Below are 13,954 nucleotides of genomic sequence, written 5' to 3'. Positions count from 1 at the left end.
TCGCCGTCTTGGTTTTCAAGTGGGCGTTTCGGCTTTCCGGTGTTCCATTGGTAGCTTGACGTCTCAGCCCCGATGTTAGATTCAACTTCCATGTGACACTAACCTGGGTTTGGCATCTTGCAACCCTGGGTATATTCATTAATGACCTTCTCTTCACCGTGTCTGGTCCAATGTGTATATCCATCCATGAATCCCTGAGAGAGTAACTGCCATTCGACATGTGTAACTTGACGTGACTCTCTATTGGCACAATGACTGTATGGACACAAGATGTAATCCTCATCACCAATTCTCTTCTTTGTACTTTCAGCCGAATTCATGAACTCCGTCACGCCGCTGACAAAATATGAGCTTCTCCGATTCTTCATGCATTCAGATCATTCCATCTGCACCACACGAAGAGTAAGAGTAATTAAAAACAAAACAACAACATTAATACAGGGGTTAACTGATGCCCAAAGATGTGTGCATAAATCACAAGATTTTATTTTCATAATTACTGAGCGTGCTCCATATTGTTATTCAGCTGTGTGATGACAAAAATTAATGGCTAGTCAATTTACACACAGAGTACTACAACGCTACCCTTAGGAATTGAATACCTTAATTAAGCCACTCACGAAAAGAATATCTTAATTAATTAGCTGTGCGGCGATCTCCACCTAGTAGGCAGAGAAGGGCGATGCGGCGGTACGCTGAGACAGTGGGGTCTAGGAGCAAATCTTGGTGCGGCTACCGCCTGAAGTTCAACCTCCACTATCCCGCTATCGACCGCCATGGATGTGCTCCAATCATGCCGCCCCGACCTCGATGGTTGATTTCCTCCTATCTCCCGCCGCGGACCGAGGATTGACCTCCTGTGACGCCGCCACCGCCTACTAACCGATGATTGACCTCTTATCTGGTAGCCACTACCTCGGCCACCACCGCCGCCGCCATCTATATATGCAGAGCGGCTATTTTATTTTTTGACGGATATACGCGGAGCGGCTGTTAAGACTAGGTATTACTGTAACTCAATTATATTGCAGCCCCATATGTATAGGGTAGTACATCACATACGGTTATTTCATGGAAACTATGTATCACCTATGTTGTCTTGTCACATGGTTTGATGTGGTGTAAAGTTGTAATACCTAACACAAACGACACGTATAAATAGTGTGTCGTATACAACATATAGTGTGATAAGTAGCTCCCGACCGTTAGCTTATCCCCATAGTTTCCCCATTTCCCTAGATAGCCTCCAAATTCCCTCGCATGGCGCTGACATTCGAGTCAGATGAGTGGTGCTGATGGTTTCGGTGCGGCTACTCCTGCTCGTATCGCCGTTCTCGGCAGCGCCGCCATGACGGCGACCACCGCCGAGCTCTTGCCTAAGGTCAACAAAAGTTAGGTGTACTACGGATCTGAATCATCCAGCCAGGTTCCAATCTATCCCGATCTTTTTTAGCATGTCCAAAGTAGCTCCCTATTGAATCTGTCTTGAATGACACCCCCCAAGGAAAACAATCTGTTGCCGGATCCGGAGCATGACTCCAGACACCCGCAACACGAGTTCGACTCCGAGTTTTACGCCAACGAGAAGTACCAAAAGCTGAGTTGTGTGCACGGGCACACTCCTGCTCGACATTTATGCACAAAGGGATTCGACATTGGCAGACGGTTTCTCAGTTGCCCCTTAGAGGTTAGTGCTAAGTTCATCATTTTACTTGAGTTAATGCGACCGCTCATCCTGAATACTATTTAACATTGGCAAGGATATGAGGCTTGTGCCTTTGTTAACTGGTTGGACGAAGAATGGTATGGCAGGGCTCGAAGTGTTATCACCAAGCTTGCAGATGATAACGTAAAGCTGAAGAAGGAACTGGCTGATCTGGAATGTACAATCAGTACGATGAAGCAAGAAAGAATCAAACACAGGCAACAGATGAAAGCAAGAGACAAGAAAGAACTAGCATGTGTAGTTGTGGTTGTCGCATTAGCCATGTTCTACGCGCTGTTTGCAATGATGATTAGGGGTTTTGTTTGACAGTATTGCTAAAGCACATCTAGATGTGCTCTATGTAATGCACATCTAGGTCCTATGCCATTGATGTTACACGAAGATTCATGCAGATATTTTCCTTTGTCTTTTTTTCTTTTCCCTTGTAGTTTGATTATTACTGGCTTCATCAATAAGAAGAGCTCAATGTATGGCTTGCCAATTGTCCTACTTCAGTCGCAACGGTGAATAAGTCACATTACGAAACCCAAATAATCCCAAAACTTGTTCCTTGTGTTTTGTCCTGAAAAAAGAAATCAGCCAATAGGAGTCCTAGGGCTAGTATGCATTCAATGACTTCAGACTACTTAGCATAACATGCAATGGTCAATTCTCTACATGCAATGGTATTGATTACCAAATAATCATCAAGTTCTCTCGTTTCTCCCCCACCTAGGTCGCCGGTACGGAGGGAGTAGTACTATGAAAAATGCTTGTTTCATATTTGGACACTCCAACGCATGTGTGTAATTATCACATTGAGAACTGCGCAATCTTGGGAATTGGGAGCGACTGGGTACAAATAATTGGGGTTCATTACATCAGAGGTTAGATAATATGTCACCCGCTTCAGTTGGCATTCCTCTTCTCTGCAGACCCCTCTTAAGTGTCCACCATCTTCATCATCCCTGGCCGGCTATGCTACACACTTGCACACACTCTGCAATCTCGCGTTCTCATGGTTTTTAGACGTACCGCAACCATGTCGAGCGACAGCGAGGACGATAGTTCTGCCAGCAGTCTGTCGCCCGATGATAGGTCAACATTAGAATCATCCCGCTTGTCTTCCATGAGTCCGGCGTCTAGCCCAGACCTTGATTTTAACCGGATCATGGAAGGGACGCTGCCTTCAGAGTCATCAGACGACAATCAGATGGACGAGCAGCCATCGGAGTACCAAGAAGAGGATGATGATGAGGAGGAGGAATTGTCGAACAAGGAGGAGGACGACGATGAGACTAAAGACGATGACAGCGGCGGCGGTGATGAAAATCCAACGGTCAGCGGTGAGAAGCATCCTCGCTAAGACGCTGCATGGGGCCATCCAACAACAACAACAAGAAGAAAGACTAAACTGATCAGACTGTATATATCTCTGTTTTTGTTCGCTCATGTTAATTCGTAATCTCTATTTCCCCTGTCAATCTTATCGCAAACGGTTTGTGATACGTATTCGACAGAGATCTTTTACTTTATCGCCCATAGGTTGGTTTCTTGAACTGTGTGCCCTCTCGAGCACACAATTCACAAAAAAAGACCATGTGGGCTGTCCATAATGATCGCACGTAATTCTAATTACCGAACTGTTTGCTAGGTATCACACACATCTTGTTACGCCGAATCATTTGTGTTCAACACGATCATCACAAACGGTTCATCAGAGCAAACTTTATGTCATATATCGCACACACCTTGATATGGATGCCCGTTTCTGTTGTTCTGTCTCATCCCAAATAGTTCGTATGGATCAACCGTATGCCTCACATCACACACGCAACTAAAACCTGAACCATGTTTGATGTATACACCATCGCAAACATTTTACATCTTGTTTGATGGGTTTTTTACATCACCGTTTGCGATTAACGCATCGCACACTATTTCATTGAAGGGTCTCTAATTGTAGTGTCACGTTAGTAGCATCCTGCAGTCGTGCCTCGATTTCACCCTCCCGGAGGGAAGTATCCGAGGCAGAATTGCTTCGCCAGAGAGAAAATTTTCTCTTGCCCAAGTTCCGCCTCGAGACGGTGGCACTCCGTCTCGAGATTCCTCCCTTTTTTTTTTGCTAGGGCAAATGGGCTTATATACTAGAAGATGGGCACCGGTGGCTGGCGAGGGGCCCCCCAAGCCACCAGGGCGCGCCCAGGACGTGGGCACGCCCTAGTGCCTTGTGGGCACCTAGGTGGCCCCCTCTAGTATTTCTTTTCTCCAATATTTTTTATTTATTCCAAAATAAATCTCCGTGAAATTTCAGCTCACTTGGAGATGTGCAGAATAGGTATCTCTGACATAGCCTTTTCAGCTCCAGGATTCCAGTTGTCGACAATCTCCCTTTTCATGTAAATCTTGCATATTAAGAGAGAAGGCATTACAATTGCTCCACAAATTGTTATGTTAATTAAAAACATTATAAATAACAGTAGTAAAACATGATGCAAAATGGACGTATCAACTTCCCCAAGCTTACACCTCGCTTGTCTCCAAGCGAAAGCCGATGTCGAAAATCATGTCCACATGTTTAGAGAGAGAGAGATGTCGATAGAAAAAAATACAGACATAGTAGCATCATGATCATTATTATAACAACAATATTCATTATCATAGAACTTCTCATGAACAAGTAACAATTGATCACAACAACGAAGTATAAGGCATAAACTTTCTTCAAAACTAACAAACTATGTTCTCAGTCAATAATGCAATTGCAATTCATCATATTTTCAGGAAGGGTCTCATGTCAGAGCTTTTTAGCAAGTCCACATACTCAACCATCATTTAGCCTTCTATGATTGCTAACACTGACAACATATATACGGAGAAAAAAGTTTCAGCCAGACACATAGAAATATATGGGCTTATAAATTTTGCCTCCAAACATATTCACCTCAAGGGTGATGTCAACAATAATAGCTCATGAGCACTCGTATCCAACTGGATATATATGCTTAGATATTTCCCCACCACATGAGGCTTACAAAAGAGAAAAATAAAAAGGAATATAGCAGAACACTATTGACTCTTGTATAAAAAGTAAATTCATAAAAGTAAAAGATAGGCCCTTCACGGAGGGAAGCAAACGTTGTTATGCGCTTTGTGTTTTTGCATGCATGATGACCCACAAGTATAGGGGATCTATCGTAGTTCTTTCGATAAGTAAGAGTGTCGAACCCAACGAGGAGGAGAAGGAAATGATAAGCCGTTTTCAGCAAGGTATTCTCTGCAAGCACTGAAACTATCGGTAACAGATAGTTGTGTGATAAGATAATTCGTAATGGGTAACAAGTGACAAAAGTAACTAAGGTGTAGCAAAGTGGCCCGATCCTTTTTCTAACAAAGGACAAGCCTGCACGAACTCTTATATAAATCAAAGCACTCCCGAGGACACATATGGGAATTTTTGTCAAGTTATTTTTCATCATGCTCATATGATTCGCGTTCGTTACTTTGATAATTTGATATGTGGGTGGACCGGTGCTTTGGTGCTGTCCTTGCTTGGACAAGCCTCCCACTTATGATTAACACCTCTCACAAGCATCCGCAACTGTGAAAGAAGAATTAAGATATATCTAACCATAGTATGAAACATGTGGATCCAAATCAGCCCCTTACGAAGCAACGCATAAACTAGGGTTTAAGCTTCTATCACTCTAGCAACCCATCATCTACTTATTACTTCCCAAAGCCTTCCCCTAGGCCCAAGTCATGGTGAAGTGTCATGTAGTCGATGTTCACATAGCACCACTAGAGGAGAGACAACATACATCTCATCAAAATGTTGAATGAATACGAAATTCTCTTAATTACTTATAACAAGACTTCTCCCAAGTCCTCAGGCACAAACATAACTACTCACAAAGCATATTCATGTTCATAATCAGAGGGGTATTAAATAGCATTAAGGATCTGAACGTATGATCTTCCACTGAGTAAACCAACTAGCATCAACTACAAGGAGTGTAAGTGCATCCAGTGCCCCTTAGTGTTGGTGTATTGAAGACTTATAGGTTAAGGGACTAATGTGTTTGTGAGTGTACACAGGTTCTATAAGTCTATGAGGAGTTTGATATTTACTATGAAAGTTAACCCCTAAAAATGAATGTCTTCAGGTGAAGACTTTGGTTTTCTTGAAGACTTTGAAAGTGAGGAAATTGGTGTGACCTTGAAGACTTTGATATTGATGCGAGGATTATGAAGCATGAAGACTATTATTTTCGTAGTTTCATTTTCTCTTTCTTGAGTCATAGGTAACACCGTACTATTAAAGGGGGTCGATGTAATACTAAGGAAGCACTTTCCAAGTGATGCTCACCTCAAAGCCTACACAAACCCAATCCTTTCAAGTGAAGCCATTGGAAATCTCATATAGTTTAGTCAATTTCTTCAGTGACAGAGACGAAAATCTTTGTTCTCTAAGGAATTTATTCTGACTAAGGAGTTAGGAATTCGCTAGTGCGGATTGCCTACAAGTGAGGAACATGATAGCCCTGGGGAATTTGAGAGCTCAAATTTCTGACCATTATTGTGCTACGCGCCAACTGTCCCAAAATATCTTATCCACCTAACGGTCATATCATTGAAGGGAATTTATGTCGTATTGTGTTGGGCGGCTCCCTAGGCTATAAATAGCCGCCCCCTACAACCACTAGTTGGTTGGCTGCTCCGAGAGAAACTGACACTTGTCATTGAGAGCATCCCATCCTCCGAGGACATTGAGAAAAAATCATCAGTGAAGAAAAACCCAAACCCAAACACCTACAACCCAAAGTGATTGAGCATCACTGAAGAGATTGTTCCTGTGTGGAACCAATGCTAGTTACCTTTGAGCACTGTGCATCCTCTAGACGGTTAGGCGACGTGGTCTAGAGCATGCAAGAGGAATTGTGGATCGCCGAATGACCGAGTCTGTGAAGGTTTGGAAGTCACCTGAGGACTTACCATGAGTGATTGGGCGAGGTCTGTGTGACCTTAGCTCAAGGAGAATATGGTGAGGACTATGTGTCCTTAGGTTTAAATACCTAGTCATTCCAACCAGATGTACAACTGTCACAGCAGTTGGAGCTGGTCTACCAAATCATTGTCTTCACCAAGCTAATGGTTCTATTTCCTTAACCCTTTCATTTCCTAATTCATGTGTTGATGAACTTGATCGTTACTGTTTGAATACTTTGACTGGAGACTTTTTTAATTTCCACAATCCTAATTCTTTAGTCACTTTGTCTTGATCATGCTTATCTTGTTTTCACGCTACCTGTGCTCCGTGCTTGTTTCATATAATCATGATGACTATGTTACTGCCATGTTATGCTTGCACATGAGTACTTATTTCGCTGCTTGTAGTTTGTTGCCTAGGAAATTCCTCAAGTGAATTTCCTCAGTGACGAATTTGTAAAAATCACCTGTTCACCCCCCTCTAGTCTATATAACGCACTTTCAATTGGTATCAAAGCAAGGTACTCCCTTGTTCTGTGTGATTTTGGTTTAAGCACCTGGAGTTTTAGTTATGTCGACCGCAGGTATGAAGAAAGTGTCATGCCCGATCTTTGATGATCATGATTATCCCAAGTGGAAGGCCATGATGAGGAAGCGCCTCATGGCAATGAACAATGAGCTGTGGACCGTCACTGAGATTGGCCTTACCGATCTATGCAAGATGGCGCATGTTGATGATATTCACAAGTACACTCGGCGGGACACCATGGCGAAGGATATCATCTGCTCCTGCCTATCCAGAAATCATTTCAAGCTCATTATGCATATGTGTAATGCAAAGCTTATCTGGGACAGAATCACTCAAAACGATGACTTTTGAACCTGAACCATCATCTTCAGCACCATGCCTCGTGGCAAAAGGTGCAAAGGTACCTGAATATTCCTCATCTGAATCTAGTGATGATGAATTTGGTGATGATTTAGGACCTAGTTATTCCAATCTTGCTATTATTTCCACTAAACAACAAAAAGCCTTGGAAAGGGTTCAAAATCTGCTAGATAAAAGTGATGACCTGTTGGGTGAGGAAATGGAACGAATTCAAACTCTGACTGATAATCTTCAGTGACTACAGTCTAAGTTTGTTAACCTTCAAAGTCATCAGAACACTCCCTTAGCCGATCATGAGAAGCTTTCTTATGAATTTCTTCAAAGAAAGCAAGATCTTGAGAAGCTAAGGGTGAGTTATGAAGATCTTCAGAAGGAAAATGATTCATTGCTTGCTCAACAGATCAGTTTCACTCAGGAATAATTTATTCCACCATGTTTGAAATGCATTGAACGTGAATTTGCTAATTCCTCACCTGAAAGTTCAAATGCTTCTATTGTTGTAAATTCTTCAACTATCTCTGTGGTCACAAATGCCTCATCTTAGGATACCATAAGTATCACTGACAATGCAGGATTGAAGGAATTGTATGTGATAGGCATGCACAAAAGCATCAAAGGGCATCATGCTATTTGTGATGTTCTTAAAAAGTAGATCCTCAACAGAAACCCTAGGAAAGAGGGTATTGCCTTTGAGAGGAAACTCAATGCTGATGGGACCCACTGGAAACCTGAGAAATATCCCAAAACCTCATGGGTTGATATGCAAGGACCTCCCGTAGATCCATCTACTTTATCTGGCTTTACATGGGAATCTTCATATTCATCTAATGAGTCATTTGACTCCAACTATAAACTGTTCAAAAATCAGAATGGTGAAGTATTTGCTAGATATGTTGGAACTAATTGCAGGAATGCCCCCTCTATGAAGAAAATCTGGGTTTCCAAAAGGTGCAAGTCTTCAGGTGAATGTCATCGTGACACCACCTGTGAAGAACAGGAACCCCAGATGAAATTCTTCGTATGGACCAAAGTCTTCATATGGATCCAAGTCCTCATATGGACAAAATTCCTCACATGGATCAAATTACTCATGTGGATCCAAATCCTCATATGAACATCAACGTGCTAACACTTCTGTTTCGCAGGGAAAATCTAAGAGCTATGAATATGTTCATTATTCTTCAAATCATTATGTTCATAAGTCCTCGATGAACATCTCTTCTTATTCACATGCATACTCCAACCCCTCTTCTATGAAACAAAGTGCACTGGCTTCAATGCCACCATTCTCTTATGGAGCTCGCAGAATGATGAACTCTTTGCCACCCCTCCAGATGTGGGTGGTGAAGAAAAAGAACTAATCTCTTATGCAGGGTTAGGTCTCCAGATGAACTTGAACGTCTGATGAATTTGCTGGAGACCTGAATAGGCTTGAAAGGACGCAAGCTAATCATGAAGAAATGAATACTCATTTCTCACGTCCTTACACTGATGTATCTGTTGTGCTTATTGATGAAATTCTACCTGATGAATTTGATGGCATATTCTTCACTGATGAAGTATATGAGTTTGTAAGATGCACTAATTCATCTGCAGGATGATCAACCGAAAGCTACGGGTCCTTGACGGTGGATGTACAAATCACATGACCGGTGACAAGAACATATTGATGGACACTGCTTTATATCCATCGCATCTGAAGCATATCATCTATGCTGACAAAGGCAAAAGCAAGGTATTAGGTCTAGGTAGGGTTGCGATCTCAAAGGATCGACACATGGACAAAGTCATGCTTGTCGAGTCCCTAGGATTCAACCTCATGTCTGTCTCAATGCTTTGTGATCTTGGTATGTTGTCGTCTTTGGAAAATATCGTTGCATTGTGCTCATGGAATCTGACAATTCCAAAGTCTTTGAACACTTTAGGAGAGAGACTTGTATATTGTTGATTTCTCTGCAGGACCACAGCTTGCCACATGTCTACTTGCAAAAGCTTCAGAAGGCTGGATATGGCATCAACGACTAGGTCATGCTGGCATGAGGAACTTACATACACTCGGGAAGAAGAAGCACGTCATTGGCATTGAGGGTGTCAAATTCCTCATAGATCATCTTTGTGGGGCTTGTGAGGTTGGAAAGATGACCAGAGCCAAGCACCCCTCGAAGACTATCATGACTACCACCCGTCCTTTTGAATTACTTCACATGGATCTCTTTGGCCCTACTCATTATGCCACACTAACAAATGCATCATCTCTATATGGCTTTGTTATTGTTGATGAATACTCTCATTACAGATAGGTGCGTGTCATTACTTACAAAACTGAAGTTTAGGAAGTCTTCAGACGATTTTCCTCAAGGGCCTCGACAAATTTTGGTGTGAAGATCAAGAATATCGAGAGTGACAATGGGACTGAGTTCAAGAATACTGATCTTGATGACTATCTTGATGAACTTGGTATTACTCATGAGTTATCTGCCCCATACACTCCTCAGCAGAATGGCGTCGTGGAGCGCAAGAACATGACTCTTGTTGAGATGGCTTGCACTATGCTGGATGAATACAAGACACCTCGTCACTTCTGGCCTGAGGCTATTAGTACTGCGTTCCACATCATCAACAGGGTATATCTTCACAAATTCTTCAAAAATACCTCATATGAACTCCTCACTGACAAGAAACCCAATGTGAGTTAATTCAAAGTCTTCGGTGCTAAATGTTGAATTAGAGATCCTCATCACAATTCTAAATTTGCACCGAAAGCACACGATGGTTTTATGCTTATGTCAGGACCCCGATTCCAAGTCACATCGATCAAGCCGGTAACACCTCATATCACTTTGCGGCCTCACGCACGGTATCCCACGGGTGTCGCCTTACCATGGCCCGGGACCGTTTGCGCCTTTTAGCTCACGTATATGACAGTGTCGCTAGCATCCATATGACAGAGAACCCGGGCCGACATGACTAGTCGTGAACCCAAAGCGGCACTAACCTACGGGGACAGGCATACATGATTCACATTGAGCGTGCCGGTCAGCAGCGTGTGAATCCGGGCTGTAGCACTGGGCTAACAGGACTCCGGGAACCCGGGCTGTAGCAGGCTAGGCAGGACTCCGGATGTCACCGCGTGACATTTCCCCGAAGGAACAGACACAGGAACGAAGTGAAACACATGCCGGCCAGTCAAGTGTCCTGAGCAGTAGTGCTGGGCTAACAGGACTCCAGTGAACCGGGCTGTAGCGGACTACTATGGCTCATGGAAGCACTTAGACTACATTTCCCCATAAGAGAGGCTGCCAAGGCTAAACAACTAGATTGTCGGATCCCACACATACCAAGCATTTCAATCATACACACAATATGCTCGATATGTGTAAATACAACATGGCATCACAACATAACTCTACAACTCAAGTATTTATTCATTAGGCTCCGAGGAGCGAGATGTTACAAGCATGGGTCTTATGACCCAACACACAGAGCATACAAGCAACAAGCACATGCGGAAGCTTAACTTGTCTGAGTACAGACAACTACAAATGAAGAAGGCTGAGAAGCCTGACTATCTACCAGATCCTGCCAAGGGCACAAGATCGTAGCTGAGGTATCAAGCTAAACGTCAAAGTACACGCGGAACTACTAGCGAGACTGAAGTCTCTCTGCAAAACATAATTTAAGCAAACGTGAGTACAAAGGTACTCAGCAAGACTTACATCAGAACTAGCTACATATGCATCGGTATCAACAAGTGGTGGTGGTGGAGTTTAACTGTAGCAAGCCAGCTTTGACTCAGTGGCTAACCTGAACTACGACTGCAAGCAACTCTTTTGAGGTGGCGCACACGAGTCCACATATTCACCATTCAATACACCACTATGGATCCGCTCCCGTCTCCCTACGAGAAGGCCATCCATAGCACTCACACTTATCTTGCGAGTTTTAGAGTATCCACTTTCACTTGTCTATGAACTGTTATAGGCAACCGGGAAGTCCATTACCGCGGACACGGCTATTCGAATAGATGATGTTAACCCTGCAGGGGTGTACTTCTTCACACACGCTCTCACCACTTACCGCCGTTTACACAACATGTACTCGGCAACCTTCAAGCGGAAGCCCAACGAGGGTGTCGGCCACGGCCTACCTAAACACTCAAGTCTCTAGTCCAGGTTTATCGCCTATCCAGGTTCCATCTGCAGGGAGTCCGGCCGAGGTTTCCACATACGGCCCCGAACGATGTGAACAGGGTTCCCGAGACACCAAACGGGCGCCCGGCATGCTCGGACACGGTGTATCTACCGCAACATAGCCCACCCCTAGGGTCAGCGCTACGCACGGCCGCCAACACATATCCTATAAACACCAGAAACTAGTTGCAACTCCTGGACAGAGGACAAGGGTGATCAAGAAGCCGAGAGGGTCCATTGGTTTCGGGCCCAATGCGTGGTAGTAACTATTTCATGGATCACAAACACAGAACTCAGTTCCTAAGAAAGGTTTCAATGAGACAACCCACCATGTACTCCTACATGGCCTCTCACCGCTACCTTTACCAAATCGTGTTCACACACTTAACTCACACACAGTAGGACATGTTTACACACCTCCGATCCATCCCCGATGAATCAGACCTGACTCAACTCTAAGTAGTAGCAGGCATGAGAAACATGCATGAATGAGTAGGCACATCAGGGCTCAAACAACTCCTACTCATGCTAGTGGGTTTTATCTATTTACTGTGGCAATGACAGGTCATGCAGAGGATAAGGGGTTCAACTACCGCAACAAGTAACAGATGATCGTTGTTGTCCTAATGCAGTAAAAGAGAGCAGGAGCGAGAGAGTGGGCTTGTATCGGAATGAACAAGGGGGTTGTGCTTGCCTGGCACTTCTGAAGATAGTATAGCTCTTCATCGGTGTCAACGATCACAGCGTCGGTACCACGTCTATCGAGAGGGGACAAATACCGGCAAACAAGGAAGAACACAATCAATGTGATGCAACAATATGATGCATGATCATGACATGGCAATATGCTGTTGATTGAGCTAATGCAACTAACAACAGGTTAAATGGAGTTGGTTTGAACACTAGGTTCAAATTCAAACTCCACATGTGGTTATTTAAATAACATTCATTTGATTTGTCCTAAACAGTGGCCTTAAGTTGTTCTAACATGCATGAAAATGGTACAGATGGATTCCTTGAATTTTTCTGATAATTTTTCATATATAATTTATTTCATTTGGAGTTACGGTTGAATTTCTATGATTTTTAGAAGTTTTGGGCATTTTCTGGAATTTTCTGAATAAAATTAAATCCAGAAAGTGATTTACTGCGTCAGCATGACCTAATAGTGATGTCAGCAGGTCAACGGCTTGGTCCAGGTCAAACGTGACGGCTGGGACCCACTGGTCAGGGACTAGGCTAATTAACAGAGACTGTTAGTGCTAATTAAATCCTAACTAAAAGTGTCAGTGGGGCATGGCCCACATGTCAGTGGCAGTGAGGTGGTAATTAGGTGGGGGGGTTAATCCTAACGACAGACACGTCGGCAGTCGCCGGAGTTTCGCCGGCGGCGAGCAAAACGACGGCGGCGCGGCTCGGGATTGCGCTACGGGCGGTGGTTTGGCGCGCTGGGGGCACTAGGGAGGAGCTCTTGCTCGTCCGCATCCAAAGGAACGGACGGGAGGCCGCGAGGTGGCCGGAGTTGAGCACGGCGTCGACCTCGGCGGCGGCCGGAGTTCGGGCGAGGTCGGGGTTGGCGCTAGGGGGCACAGCAGGTCGAACGGGTGGGCGCGCCCGGCTCCTGGGAGAGTGCTGAGCACGGGGCAAAGCTCGGGCGTGGGTGGCGGCAGCTGTGGCCGTGGCGGCGATGAGGTACGGCGGCGGCGAGCTTCGGCCGCGGTGGTTAGTGAGGCTAGAGGAGGAAATAGACGGCGGGGAGAGAGGGGTTTGGTAGAGGAGCTCACGACGAGGTAGAAACGGAGCTCAGCTGGCTTGGGGACGACCGGAAGGCGACGAATTCGTCGATGAAGTCCGGCGGCCGTGCTCGGGGAAGACGACTCGAAGCGGCGATGTGGGGCTCCCGCGGTGGCGTGGCTCGGGGTGGAAGAAGGAGGGGGTCAAGGCGAAGCTTTTGGGCGCAGCGGCAGGGCGAGGGGTGGCCGGTGGCCACGAGTACGGTGACGATGACGATGAGCTCCGCTCGGTGGTGCGCGCGAGAGGGGAGCAGAGGAGGGGATGGGGTCCAGGGGGAGAGAGGAGAGGTGCAGGGGGGCGAGGGGGAGTGCGTGGCACTCGGGGCTGGCTCCAGAAGCGGCGGATGCAAGCAGGAGGTGGCCGGACGCGTGCTCGCGCGTGCCGGCC

The sequence above is a fragment of the Triticum urartu genome, chromosome 6, assembly GCF_003073215.2.
Source record: "Triticum urartu cultivar G1812 chromosome 6, Tu2.1, whole genome shotgun sequence".
NCBI lineage: Eukaryota > Viridiplantae > Streptophyta > Magnoliopsida > Poales > Poaceae > Triticum > Triticum urartu.
Note: the sequence above shows the minus strand (reverse complement) of the source record.